Here is a 14814-nt window from a genome sequence, read left to right as displayed (position 1 = left end):
GCCATCCTAATGACTGTGACGTGATACCTCATTATTTTCATTTTCTAATGATCAGTGAGGTTGAGCATCTTTTCATATGCTTTTTATTCATTATTTGTATATTATCTCTGGAGTAACATCTATTTATGTTTGTTGCTCATTTTTTAATAGAGTTATTTGTTATTAAGTTGTAAGTGTTCTTTACATATTCTGGATCACGGTTCCAGCTCCAGGAGATGAAGGAACAGGGCACACTTGAGGATGCAATGGAGTGCCAAGGCCAGTTACGGGAAGGAGAGCCAGCGCAGGGCTTACCCACTTCCTTGATGCCTCTGCTCAAGTGTCGTCATATTATTGAGTTCTTCCTGCCTATAAGTTTTAAAAAATGTTTATTATGTAATAAAACAGCACACTGTACTCCCACCCAGCACTTCACACACTCCTTATCACCATCTGGCATACTATAATATATATTTCCTGACATACTATCTATTGCCCTCATTTAAGATATATAAGCTCCAACAAATGTGATTCCTATCAGAGTTTACTGCTATGTCCCCAGTACCTAATGTCTTATCCACATCATTTCTAAAGTTCTCCAGGTCTTAAAATTTCAGGTCTCTCCTTCCTTACCTGAAATAATGCCTGGCACATATAAAATGTTCAGGAAATATTGCTTGAATAAATAATTAAAATCTCATGACCCTCCCCTGGCTGAAATTACAGTCAGCCCTCCATATCTATAGGTTCTGCATCTGCAGATTCAACCAAGCTTGGTATGGAGGAAAAAAAATAAAGACAACAATACAAATTACTTTAAAATACTGTATAACAACTATTTACATTGCATGTACATTGTGTTATTATAAGTAATCCTGGAGATGTTTTAAAGTATATGGGAAGATGTACACAGGTTATGTGCAAATACCAAGCCATTTAATATCAGAGACTTGAGCATCCTCAGATTTTGGTATCCTGGGGAGTTCCTGGGACAAGTCTCCCTGATATTGAGGAGTTACTATATTTAGAACCTGGGCTGTCTGCAATTCTATTGGTTGAAAATTTATGTAATACCCCAGGAAGGACAAAGGAGTTTCAGCCATTCCCTGCTCCCATTGCATTTGTCTTCTCCTAATATCTAATTGAGGAATTATGGGATTTTGTTTTGCAGAGAAGGAGGAGACAAATCTGTATTTTGTAACCTAAAGGTTGGAAGGGCCATGGACTATGGGAAAAGAATAGAACAAGAATAAGGAATAAGCCAGAAAGTGAGAGAGATAAACCAATTATCTTCCAGTGGTGGTCTTTTTATTTCCCCTCTCACACTTCAGATGGAAACTGGCTTTTCCTTCAGAAGACAGGAAAGCCCTAAAGCATCAAGGGCTCCATCCTCTCTGCTGGACTGGCTGTGAGGTCAGGGGCAGCGGTGGAAGGAATTTTCCTTGTTCCTCAATGCTTACATTTCATAGTGAAGGGAGAAAAATACATTCTCCTTGGAGGAAATGTAGAGACTTCCTGGGGAGTTCAGCTATGAGGCCATTAGGAAAATTCAGTAGTCTGGGAATCTGTGAAGCAGGAAATACCACAGACTTTTTGAAACCTTTATTATGAAACCCTGCTTAATAATCATAAATGTCACAGCTCACAAATACCCACTGAGTTTGCGTTATTCATTGGTGCTTAAGGGCCCAAGGTTATTCCACAGGCACAACCCACTTTCAGACTTTTTCCCCAAAGACACTTAAGATAATTTGTGAGAACACACTTAATGATATTTTATGTTTTTTCTACCCTGAGGTTAAAAAAAAAAAATGCCGCTGTGAAAAGAGTGAGCTCCACTCCTGGGACAGTACTGGTAGAATGCCAAGCCAGGCAGCAGTCCAGTGTGTGCCCGCTATCAGCCCTATGAGCTTGGCGGCACGTGTGGTATGGAGATGATAAAGGTATACATAGATTTCTCGTTTTGAAAATTACCAGAATTGTATCATTACAATCTAGCAGATTGACCTTAAAAAAATTGTAAGGATGAAATGCACAGAAATCAGTAGAATAGGTAGGAGAGTTTAAGCATGTTCCTAACTCTTCCAGATTCACAAACCACAGAGTTAATTTTTTTTCTTAAATCAATTGTATACACATATATAAAAATTAGCTTATCTGTGTATGATTCTCATTTTCAAAATCATTTCGTGATTAAATTGGGGCCAGGACTTCTTGTTGCCTTATTTCACAGGACTCTGGAAGGCTTTGATTAGGGCTTTGAAGTACAATAGGGTGACAACTTTCAGGCTGCCTTTGAGGAACAGGAAGTTCCTGAAATGGAGATGAGAGGACCCAGAGAAGGCTATTTGGAGATTCTCAAATGTCTGAGCAACCATGCCAGCATCTTGGAGACTTTAAGAGCTGCTGAACTGGCCACAGGTCAGAGATAAAAGTGCTCCCAGGGTTTTTCACTGGGATTTCTCTTGAAGAAGCAGATGAACTCGGCAACATAGTCACTGCCAACTGTTGCCAGTGTGGCACATTTGGAGGGTGGCCCATCTGGGCACCATGTATAAGACCTTGCAACTAAAGAGCCTACTAGTGAGTTTCACCTGGAAGATAAATTCCCATGATTTCTAGAAATACTAGTACAAAGGATTTTTTTTGAGACGGAGTCTCTCTCTGTCACCAGGCTGGAGTACATTAGTGCGATCTTGGCTCACTGCAACCTCTGACTCCCTAGTTCAAACTATTCTCCTGCCTCAGCCTCCCAAGTACCTGGGATTACAGGCATGTGCCACCATGCCCAGCTAATTTTTGTATTTTTAGTAGAGACAGGGTTTCGCCGTGTTGGCCAGGATGGTCTCGATCTCTTGACGTCATGATCCACACGCTTCGGCCTCCCAAAGTGCTGGGATTACAGGTGTGAGCCACTGCGCCTGGCCAAAGGATTTTTACAGGTGCCACTTAATTTTTTTATTTAAAGCTGGCAGACTCAATGTTCTGAGAGTGTGCTGGTCAGCTGCTAGGAGTTAGGTGCTCCAGCAAGTTGACGGCTGTCAGTCAACAGGCTTCAGCTGCTATCTGTCTCACTGATCTCACGCTGGTGGATTGATTTCATTTGTGAACTACTGTATTTCTCATGCAAAGGATCCAGGTGAGGAGGAGGCTGGCTCCGCCCTTCTCACGTTATGAAGTTATCAGCCAAAGAGTTCACCAGATATTGCAGGCCCTGAAATCTTTTGGAAAATCCTTCTGCAACTTCCCTGGAGGTCTGTATATCCCTGTCTTTAAAATATATTTATCAACGAAAGATGTGATTTAGAAAGGAGTATCTTTTCATACCATCTCTTTTCAGTGGTGGTATTTGAGCAATCTTTTAAAACACAAAACCCCTTGCTCCAGTGCTCTGGAGTGGTGCTTAGACGCCTGGCATCCTTCTGAGCAGGCAGTGGATCTTGGCCAAGTTCCGGGAGGGAGCGGTGGAGGAAACTGTGGAGGGAAGGCTGGGTGGGAGACGGGGAGCCAGCCACGGAGGAATCCCCCCTGCTGGTTCTGAAACTGAAGCTTTGTCCCCCTGCCTGAAAAGAAGGTGATTTGCCCTCACTGTAGTGGCATATCGTGACCAGACACTTCACAGTTCATGCTTTCAAATGACCTAAGTTCCAGAGCATACACATACTTGCTCCAGTAAAAATAACTAAACATGGAAAGAAAAAAACGAAGCTCTTTTCAGTGAGGAGTAAGGTATAGCACAGGGCCTATCACCTGAGTGCTTACAAGTATGTGTGAAGTGACTTCATTACATTTACCTTCTTTGGTATGCTTTGTGCTAATAATAATTCAGTCACTGTGGACAACTATGAACATCTTTGGAAAAAAGAACAATGTGATCTTTAAAAGATTGTAAAGATCGAATGGATCTTTAGGTTAATGAACCCAAAGGAAGGAACTGGGCATATGGAAGAGCCGGAGCTTATGACTGCTACCTCCCTTCCTTGCAGTTCACAGTTTAGAGCTGGAATCATAAACAGTATTTCCAGTCCCCTCATTTTAAGGATGTGGAATACTGAGGGTCAAAATGACTTTTTTCCCTCCCTGGTTTTTAGTTAGTTGGGCTGGGGGAAGACTCTATACAGATAATGTTATATATCATGGTTCAAGTGCTCTCCCAATGAAATTTGCATTAATTATCTTTATTCGTCCCTTCTTACATTGCTACAAAGAGCTACCTGAGGCTGATTAATTTATTAAAAAAAGAGGTTTAATTGACTCAACAGTTCCGCAGGCTATACAGGAAGCATGGCTGGGGAGGCCTCAGGGAACTTACAATCATGATGGAGGCAACTGGGGAAGCAGGCATATCTTACTGGCCGAAGAAAGAGGAAGAGAGCCAAGGGTGAGGTGCTACACACTTTAAACAACCAGATCTCGTGAGGACTCACTCACTATCACAAGAACGGCAAGGGGGAAGTCCACCCCTCCAATCACCTCCCAGCAGGCCCCTCCTCCAACACTGGGGATTACAGTTCAACGTGAGATTTTTTCCCCCAGGAAAAATGTTTGGTTTCCTCATGAGAACGTGAAACCTACCTAGGACTGTGAGATGGAGTTAATGGAGCACTGCTATTATCGTTGCACTGGAATTGTCACTGTTCTAATAATTTGATAATGCCCTGAAAGAGATTAATAGTTTTCTCAAAGGAACAAAGTTTTCTGTAGAAACAAGATGACTAACCACTTTTGTGATCCTGGTGAGTTTTTTGGCTTCAACATTAATCTTTACTGTGAATACATGTATTCCAGTTTCTTTTTGGTTCATATAAGCATCATTTTAATTTTCTGCTCTGCTTAATTGAGGTCACTATTGGTAGAACTTTGTTCTTTGTTCCTATTAGAAAAATCCAGAAACCAGCACACTGTTCTTTCCATTTGTAGTTGAAATCAGTATTCATTTGGCATGGCTGAGCCTCCACAGGAATGCGTTGTGGCATCTCTTCCATAGTTGAGTGAAGAAGAAAAGGCAAGGGAAGAAAGCATACCCACCAGTAATTAATTTTGTAGAATTTAGTACACCTCTTTAGGTTTAAAATTCCAGGAGAAGGGTTCTCATCTAGGACACCAGGGATGTACAGAAAGGCACCGTTCTTTATCAGCTGCCTAAGCAGTGTCATCCCCAGGCTCATGGAGTGGGGTTGTAGAGGGAGAACAGGCCAGAAGGCATCTTGCAGGGTGGGGTCTCCAAAGGTGTCCCTAATCCACAGCTGGGGAGCTAGGACCCACAGGGGCTCCCAAGTCCAAGATTCTGAGCCAGTTGTTATGAGATGACTCCTAGGTGTTAGAATTGCCTTAGTGCTTCCAGGTGATTGTCATTTCCAGCCAGGCAGAGAAACACTATCCTAAATGAAAGCCCGGTGAGTTTTCAGGATCAGCTATCAGGTAAAAGGCACTGAGCTGTAGACAGAAGATTCTGCTACTTAGTAACTGTGAGACCTTGGGCCAGTCCTCTGCCCTCTCTGTGCCTGTTTCTTTGTCTATAAAACAGGGATAATGGTGCCCCATGAGGTGTAGGGAGAATCAAATTCCATAATCTAGGGGCTCAATCAAGTTCTGTAAATGTGAAATACCATGGCAGCATCCAGTGCAGTGCTTGCACAGAGTCAAGTACTGGTCAGCCAGCATTGAAGCCTTGCATTGTTTAGTCTGGGAGTTGGGCTGGAGCAAGCAGTAACTGCCTTTCTCTCTGGCCTTGATGGGGTCGAGGCTATTAGTAGTGCCAAGGAGATGAAGTCTTTATATCTCAAAGAAAAAAAAAATAGTAGCTTAAGTGACATAAATCCTGCTTGTATTTACAAAATAGTGTGTGATATCTTCATCAGAATCTCAAAATGTTATAAATTCTATGGCCAGGTGTTCTGTTTCTTTTGGGAAATGCTAGTTGACATCCATTATGGTACCAATTGTCATTATTATTATTATTATTATTATTATTATTATTTGGAGACAGAGTCTTGCTCTGTCACCCAGGCTGGAGTGCAGTGGCGCAATCTTGGCTCTCTGCAACCTCTGCCTCCCAGGTTCCAGCCTCAGCCTCCTGAGTAGCTGGGACTACAGGCGCTGCCACCACGCCCAGCTAATTTTTGTGTTTTTAGTAGAGACAGGTTTCGCCATGTTAGCCAAGCCGGTCTCAAACTCCTGAGCTTAGGCAATCCTCCTGCCTGGGTCTTCCAAAGTGTTGGGATTACAGGCGTGAGCCATGGACCCCAGCCTATTACTTATAATCTCTCCACCCCTCCTCACGCCTCACTCTGCCAGGTGGTTTTTATCAGGTTAGTTTCTAAAACTTGGCCCCCACATTTCTTTGCTGTGCCAGGTAACTGGAGCAAGTGTGCTCTTTTCCAGTTGCACACTCCAGATGCAAGGGTAGTGCTGAGCAGTATCCAACACGTCAGACCTCTGAAAAGCAAGGGAGTTATTATCTAAGAAACGTTCAGACCCTTAAAGCCATCTTTTTTATGTTTAAAAAGCTTAGGTTTACAAGTTAAGACAATAAGCGGGTACTTCTGAAAGTGAATCGAAGCCAACTGATCCTATCAAACATTTAATCAGAACATCTGTTTGCGATGAAGTTTTCTGACTTATCAGGGGGATTGGTGGTGAGTTGAGACAGCAGCTGTAGAGTGCACTCTCATCTCGTGTTTATCAGGGGATCATACTGTCCACGAAGATAGCTTCTCTGTGCTCCAAGACTTTCCTCACTTACTGTTTCTTCCATGAAGTCTTCAGCACAGACAGGCTTCGCACTGCAACATGTAGCATTTTCTCAGTCTAGGAGTTCAAGATTATCATCATATGATACTATTAGTCATTTTTAGGTACCATTTTAGATACAGAATGCTGTGGAAGTTACTTCGTGCCTGAAGGCCTAAATGTTATTTCTCCAAAAAGGCCTTATCTCTGTCCTCTGTCTTCCTTATCCTACTCTAAATTAAGTTTAGCTTTTATGTCTAATACTTTTCTTTCTTATGTATTTTAGTTTTAATTTATTTATTACTGTCCTTTTTTCATAGTTATTGATTGTCTGGTTCCCCACTAGACTAAAAGCTCCAGCTAGCATGTCAGATCTCAGAGGAGAGCTCTGTGAAAGGCGTTAATGTCTAAGTAACATTCAGACTTTTAAGGTATCATTTTTTAAAATTAAAAAACACAAGGATTATTTGACACCAGATATCAATTTAAAATATGTGAAAGACATAAATATTAGAAATGAGGATTTAAAGTTGGTTTTCTAATAGCTTCTGAAAGAAAGTGGTATGTTGATTAATGAAATTCTAACACAGTAATAATCACATAGACGCATAACCTTTAAAAAAATGTACACAAATTGGATCATACCATAGGTATTGTCCTGCTCCTTATGTTTTTCACTTAATCGTGCATCTTGGTGTTCTTTTATGTCAGCACCTGATGCAGAGATCGTTGGTACATTTCATGGCTGTATTGTGTTCATTGTAATTTATTTACCGATTTTCATGTCAGAGGACATTTCTTGGCACTTCTCCTTTCTGCTACCGTGTGAAGAAGGACATGTTTGCTTCTTCTTCCACCATGACTGTAAGTCTCCTGAGGCTTCCCCAGCCCTGTGGAACTGCGAGTCAATAAAAACTCTTTCCTTTACAAATTACCCAGTCTCAGGCAGTTTTTTATGGCAGTGTGAGAACGGACTAATGCATGTTCCAACAGTGGAATTACTAGGTCAAAATATGTGTATTTTTTATTATGATAATGTGATATGTAATTTTTGCTTCATGTTTCTTGATCTACAAGGTGTTGGGGAGATTTTCAAATTTTCTAATGGAGGTATCTGATTTAAGATTTCAAGCAAGATAAATGACTCAAACCTAGAAATGATCACAGAGTAATCAAAGGAAAAGTGAAGTTATACACTCTGAATTGTTAAGTAGTAGAGGAAGAAAACTATCAGAAAAATTACAACCTATGCCCCGATTTAACTGCTTAGACATTTATTAGACAAAAAAAGAAAATCTACACTTTGGCTTATTATATTATTGAAAAATACATTTTTAGCTAAGGGTAACCACTAGACCAATTAAAGTAGACATTGTCTATTAAAGATGCCTGTTCTCAATGAGAACACATGGACGCAGGGAGGGGAACATCACACACTGTGGCCCGGCAGGGGGTGGGGGGCAAGGGGAGGGAGAGCATTAGGACAAATACCTAATGTGTGCAGGGCTTAAAACCTAGATGATGCGTTGATGGGTGCAGCAAATCACCATGGCACATGTATACCTATGTAGCAAACCTGCACATTCTGCACATGTATCCCAGAACTTAAATAAAATAAAAATAAAGATGCTTGTTCTCAAGTGTGGAAAGGGTTTAGAGTTTGGGGTGCATGTTGTTTGTAGAGACATGATATTGACATGGAGATGCCATAATTCTTTTTTGTTGTTGTTGAGACAGAGTCTCTGTCACCCAGGCTGGAGTGCAGTGGTGCAATCTCGGCTTACTGCAGGCTCCACTTCCCGGGTTCACGTGATTCTCCTGTCTCAGCCTCCCGAGTAGCTGGCACCACAGGCGCCTGTCACCACGCCCGGCTAATTTTTTTTTGTATTTTTAGTAGAGACGGGGTTTCACCGTGTTAGCCAGGATGGTCTCGATCTCCTGACCTCGTGATCCGCCCATCTCGGCCTCCCAAAGTGCTGGGATTACAGGCGTGAGCCACCGTGCCTGGCCTGAGATGCCATAATTCTGCATCACAGGCACTGTAATCCTATATCATCCCCCAAATCTAGAGGCATTACAGTGGGTTTGAGATTAGTTTGTTTTTTTTTTTTTTTGTTTTTTTTTTTTTTTTTTGAGACGGAGTCTCGCTCTGTCGCCCAGGCTGGAGTGCAGTGGCGCGATCTCGGCTCACTGCAAGCTCCGCCTCCCGGGTTCACGCCATTCTCCTGCCTCAGCCTCCCGAGTAGCTTGTTTTAACCTGTTCTGGCATCACTGGATATTCTTCCTACTCTGGAAACTGTCAGAGTCTAAGACCAACAGCAGTTCAGGTTTTGTTATCAGGAAAATCAGTGACCTCTCCTATGTTAATAAAGAGTTGCTGCTGTTGGATCACCTGTTGCTGTTTTTTGACAACTCCTTTACCACTCCCACCCCCCTTTGATTGTAGGATAGAAGTATGATAAAACATTTTAATTGCCTAATACTGGGAAAGTAATTGTACCTTTGGTTATTGAGTTAGTAGGGTGGAGATTGGTTGGTGGTTAGCATTTCAGAATGAAAAGATCCTTGAGAAACTATGGTTTGATTCCAAAAAAACTTACATTTAAGATGAAGATCAATAAGGGAACAATGTAAAAAATTTTTTTTAAATCAACTATTGATGTTAATGTGAAAATAAAGTATTGATGATTTATACCCAAGGCTCTTTTTCCCCCCAGGGCAGAATTCTGGAATTCTTAACATTACTGAGCTATTCCATTTTGACTTACAGATGGAAATAAAAGTGGAAGGTTAAAATATAGAGTTATTCAGTCTTTTTGCAAGTAGGTAAATGGTCAGATGTCATGGTCAAAGCCTAGGAAGTTTTGTTGTTGTTGCTGTTGTTGTTGTTTTGAGAAAGGGTCTCACTCTGTCACCCAGGCTGGAGTGCAGTGGCACAATTATGGCTTATTGCAGGCTCGACATCCTGCACTCAAGCGATCCTTTCACCTCAGCCTCCCGAATAGCTGGGACTACAGGTGTGCACCACTTTGCCCAGCTAATTTTCGCATTTGTAGAAATGGGGTTTTACCATATTGCCCAGGCTGGCTTCAAACTGTTGGGCTTAAGTGAGCCACCCACTTCAGCCTTCCAAAGTGCTAGGATTACAGCCATGAGCCATTGTGCCCAGCCCAGCCCAAAGCCTGGTTTTAAAGAAGATTAGCTATATTTCTTATACATCTTTAAAAAGAACCCCAATACATACACCTACACAAGAAAAAATAAAACCTGAAAACAAGAACTTGCTTTCTAAACTTTTATTCTAAAAATTCCAACATCTGTTTATGTAAATATCCAAAGGAAACTCCCAACCATATACACATACATACTCTTCAGCTCTTCAGTGCCACTAATTGTTTCTATTGTTTTTGTTATACATATATATTTGTTTATTTTCATGTTTGTTGTCTCCTGCAATAGGCTGTAGAAACTCCCCCCTCCCCAACCTCCCTCATGAGTACTGTAATATCTGACACTTGGTGCGTGTTAAGTACGTGTTGATTTAATACATGAAAGTCTTTTCTCCCTGAGTGCTAATGCCAGTTTGTCATCCAATGGCTGATTAGAGATTAGTGTTATATGTCAACGTCATGCTAGAAATTCACTAGGAAAGCCTCACAAGCTAGTACCATTGTGATTGCATCAATTGTGGCCAGGCACCTATTTAAAGTAGATTTTTAAACATTATCAATCGAGGCCAGGTGCAGTAGCTCACGTCTATAATCCCAGCACTTTGGGAGGCTGTGGCAGGAGGGTTGCTTGAGCCCAGGAGTTCAAGACCAGCCTGGGCAAGATGATGAGACCCCCATTTTCATTAAAAAAAAATTTCTAATATGTGCTTGATTAAAAATAGTTAAATAGGCACAGTGGCTCTGCCTATAATCCTAGCTACTTCGGAAGCTGAGGCAGGAGGATCACTTGAGTCCAGGAGTTCAAGGCTGTTGTGAGCTGTGATTGCACCACTGCACTCCAGCCTGTGCAACAGAACAAGATCTTATCACTTAAAAAAAATTAAAAAGAGTCAAATAGTGCAGAAATGTACACAGTACAAAATAGAAGTTACCCTCCCCCACCCACAAAGTATTACAGTTAATTGTATAATGGATATTCTTGGCCCCTCCTGACATCCCATGGCAAATAGCTGGTGATCAGGAAACAGGCTCCTTGTGGATTAGGAATCCAGTGCAGGAGTTTGAGAAGAAAGCACCTTAGCTAATCAGGATGGTGATCCCCACCTCCTCATCGCCTTGCTGCATTGTGTCTGATGTTGCAGAGGGAGCAGAAACGTACACTGCTCCCTCCACAGAGCTCTCTGCTATTCCATTGATTTCATTTGGCTTTGACAAAAATCATATGTATGGTATATTTCTTTTTCTTTCTTTATTTTATTATTATTTTTTTTTTGAGACAGAGTTTCACTCTTGTTGCCCAGGCTGGAGTGCAATGGCGCGATCTCAGCTCACTACAACCTCCACTTCCCAGGTTCAAGCAATTCTCCTGCCTCAGCCTCCCAAGTAGCTAGGATTACAGGCGTGTGCCACCGTACCTGGCTAATTTTTGTATTTTTAGTAGAGATGGGGTTTCACCATGTTGGCCAGGCTGGTCTCGAAATCCTGACCTCAGGTGATCCACCCTCCTCGGCATCCCAAAGTGCTGGGATTACAGGCATGAGCCACCGTGCCCAGCCTGTATGGTATATTTCTTTTTTTCTTTTCTTTTCTTTTTTTTTTTTTTTTAAAGTATGACCATAGAGCTGGGAAAAGGCTCTGTGGATTACTATGTAACGTAGTAATCATCTGCCTTCATTCAACACAGTGGTCCAGATCCTCAGCCTCTTTGAGGCTCTAGATTTAGAATAATCTATATCATCTGAAGGAAAGATACATTTCACTTGAAACAGAAGCTTTTCTATACCAACAGCCTCTCCTTCAAGCCCTTCTATGGAAAGTGCTCATTTCACATCCTGTTGTAAACTTGCTAGTTGTCACTTGTGGAAAGTTGGTGCATGGTTACCTTTTGTGGAGATGAGAGTCAGGATCAGGAACTGGGGGACTGAGCCCACCAGGTGTGGACTGCCTAGGCTGTCCCTCCTTGACCCCACGCTCTGGCCAACTTCGACTGCTCCAAAAGAGCAACCCCACTGCAGGAGATGTCCCTCCTTGGGGTCGCCACACCAGGAGCAGGCCTCCGGAAACCTGAGAAGTACTTCGAGAATGACAGCCATCCTCGGCTCCTAGAGACTCACTTGTCCAAGAAAAATATGTATATAAATAAAAATTCTCATAGCAATAGGAATAATGTGAACAATCAATGTGGCAAATTGAATTAGCTGTAAATCAGTTTCCTTAACTTTGAATTAGGGTTAATTAACCTTAACCTCTCTTACCTGACAAAATAAGATCAGAGAGGAAGGTGATTTTCAACATTGAGGGTTAGCCAAAGTAAATCAGCAATAATAGTAATACAAATAGTAATAGAGTAAGAAGAGTAATATAATGAAAACTGTTTCGTTGAGCACCTATATATCAGAGGCTTGATGCTAACTAAATACCTTACTTATAGTGCTTTAAAAAATTCATAAGATGAATTTGCATGTTAGATATTATTCTCATTTCAGAGGAAAAAATACTTCAGTAACTTGGCTAATTATAAAACTATTAGTAATAAGTGATTGGACTGTGATTGGAGCCTATTGTACAAAGGGTTCGATTTGCAACTCTAATCTATTGACAGTGGCATAGAGTGGCCGAGAACTTAAATGTGTGGTCCAGGGATGGCCAGAAAGACTGCTGAGATTGATTAGCAGCATCTGCTGTGAGCCTGAGTAAGGACTAGGGGTAGCAGAACAGCAGCATATTTGCCTGCTGCATCACGCTGCCTCTCAAGCTAATGTAACTTAGGGAGGAAGGAAAGTCTCTTCACCTTAAAGTGTATTTTGTTAAAGTGTCACAATGTGACACTGTTGTGATAAAAACCACCTGGTTCCAAAGCGTGCAGAGGATGAAATGTGCGAGGGGCAGAGCTAGTGGCTCCCCACAAATAACAATTATCCCATTGGCCCCCACAGTGCTCCCCAGCAGTAGCACTGTCACATCCCAACAATGCGCCTTTGCCCACAGACACATGGGCCCAATGGCTGGCACTGACGGTTTCCCTGAAAAGTGCTACTGTCCTCTGTTCTGAGTTAGCCTTATTGTTCAGAGCTTAGGGAATGAGGCACATGTCCAGATATGGGACAATAATATGTGCTATACACTTGCTGTCAGCAATATTATAGGTCACCATGATATCAAAACCTTCAACTCTACAGTGCTCTGAACTGACCTCCCCATACCCTAGCCCTCAAGCTTGTGAATACCTATTTGCCCCTAATTCAAATACCACTTCCTCTGAAGTCTTCTAGGACTACCACTCACTAGCCAGAGTTAGCTTAATGATTTTTTTTCACTCCATCATCTAAAACCATGCCAATAAATATTTGACCACTGAAATGAACTTGTGTGAATACCTTAGAAATTGGCAATAAATTACAATGATTTTTTGAGACCCAAAAGGATGAAAGGATAGCAACCATTTCAAGCATACATTCTTTGGATCTACTCTGATCATGTGGGAATTACATAGTCTAACAGCAGGTAGAGTAAGAGGAAGGGTTTTGGGCTATATCCCAGCACTTTGGGAGGCCGAGGCAGGTGGATCACGAGGTCAGGAGTTTGAGACCGGCCTGGCCAACATAGTGAAACCCCATCTCTACTAAAAACACAAAAAATTAGCCTGGCATGGTGGTGCATGCCTGTAGTCCCAGCTACTTGGGAGGCTGAGGAAGGAGAGTCACTTGAACCCAGAAGGCGGAGGTTGCAGTGAGCTGAGATCATGCCACTGTACTCCAGCCTGGCTGACAGAGCGAGATTCTGTCTCAAAAAAAAAAAAAAAAAAAAAAAAAAGCCATCATTTGGTGAGGGAAAGACAGTACACAAAAAAAATTCAGATAAGACAGAAAAATCTCTATTACTTGATGCTACTAATGAAATCAACCCTTCATCCCCAAATTAGGACAGATAATGGACTATAAAGACTTAGGTCATTCCACGGGGAGGAGACATTTCCTTAAGATAAGAAAGTAAAAAGCCAGTTTTGTTATGAACAGGGGAGAAATGCAAAGGTCCTGAGGCAGAAAACTGAAAGTGTCTGAAAGTTCTGGAGTGATTGGCTCACAGTGAACAAGAAGAGAATGGCAGGAGGTGAGAGTGGAGAATGGGGAGAGAGAGGCAGTGCAGAGAGGCCTTGTCAGTCCTGATAAAGGAGTTGAGGTTTTTATTCCAAGTGCAGAGAAAAACCACTGAAGGATTAAACAGGATCTATATCTGTAAAATGACAGTAATCCTCTGCAGGACAATTTCATACAGTGGAAAGAGTAACACCATTTGATGGAGTCTTTATACCTTTAGAGAAGCTACTTACAAAGACCCAACTTAATAGACAATTGCCAGGAATTAAACTTCATTATTTTGATACTGTACAAAGTTGACCTTTAGTTCTAGTTGGCAGATGCGTGCTTTCTGGACAGGTTAGCCTAGTGGAGTGATTCATTCTAGAGCAACTCTAAGATATTTTAAGTAAAAAACAGTGCCTCTGAGGAGAAAAGAAGGCTCCATTTCCCAATTCAACAGGTGTTCATTCATTGATCTCTCAACTGACTTCTAGAGTAAGATGCTGCCCTTTTGGGCAGAAAAGGCTAGGCAGGTCCATCTTCCCCACATGGTCAGCCAGCTCTCCTTTCAGTCCCGGGCGTGGTTCACACACTCTGGGACGTACACTTAAGGGGCTCACTTCGTAATAGTGGCTGCTTGTTCCTATTGCCAAGTGCTTTCCCATGGCAGGTTGTGTTTCTTGAGCCTAATGTGTTCCAGAACTTCCTATTTCCTTACCAGTTCTTTGATTTAAAGAAATTGTTTATTTTTTCTTCACTTTTTCAACAATCTCACTTTTTCAACAGTCTTTATTGAGCACCTGTGCCTATGTGGAGATTAAACACATTGCGAGGCATTGAAGAACAGTGTTGGG

At 41.8% G+C, this 14814-nt stretch overlaps 1 protein-coding gene across 4 annotated transcripts in view; it reads left to right on the top strand.

The window, feature by feature from the left end:
- The window catches only part of ELOVL6 (ELOVL fatty acid elongase 6), a 149653-nt gene that overhangs the window by 123785 nt on the left and 11054 nt on the right, over window positions 1–14814 (top strand). The window lies entirely within an intron of this gene.

The sequence above is a fragment of the Pan troglodytes genome, chromosome 3 (assembly GCF_028858775.2).
Source record: "Pan troglodytes isolate AG18354 chromosome 3, NHGRI_mPanTro3-v2.0_pri, whole genome shotgun sequence".
Taxonomy (NCBI): domain Eukaryota; kingdom Metazoa; phylum Chordata; class Mammalia; order Primates; family Hominidae; genus Pan; species Pan troglodytes.
The sequence above is the reverse complement of the archived record's forward strand: the minus strand, read 5'-3'. Positions and strand labels throughout refer to the sequence as shown.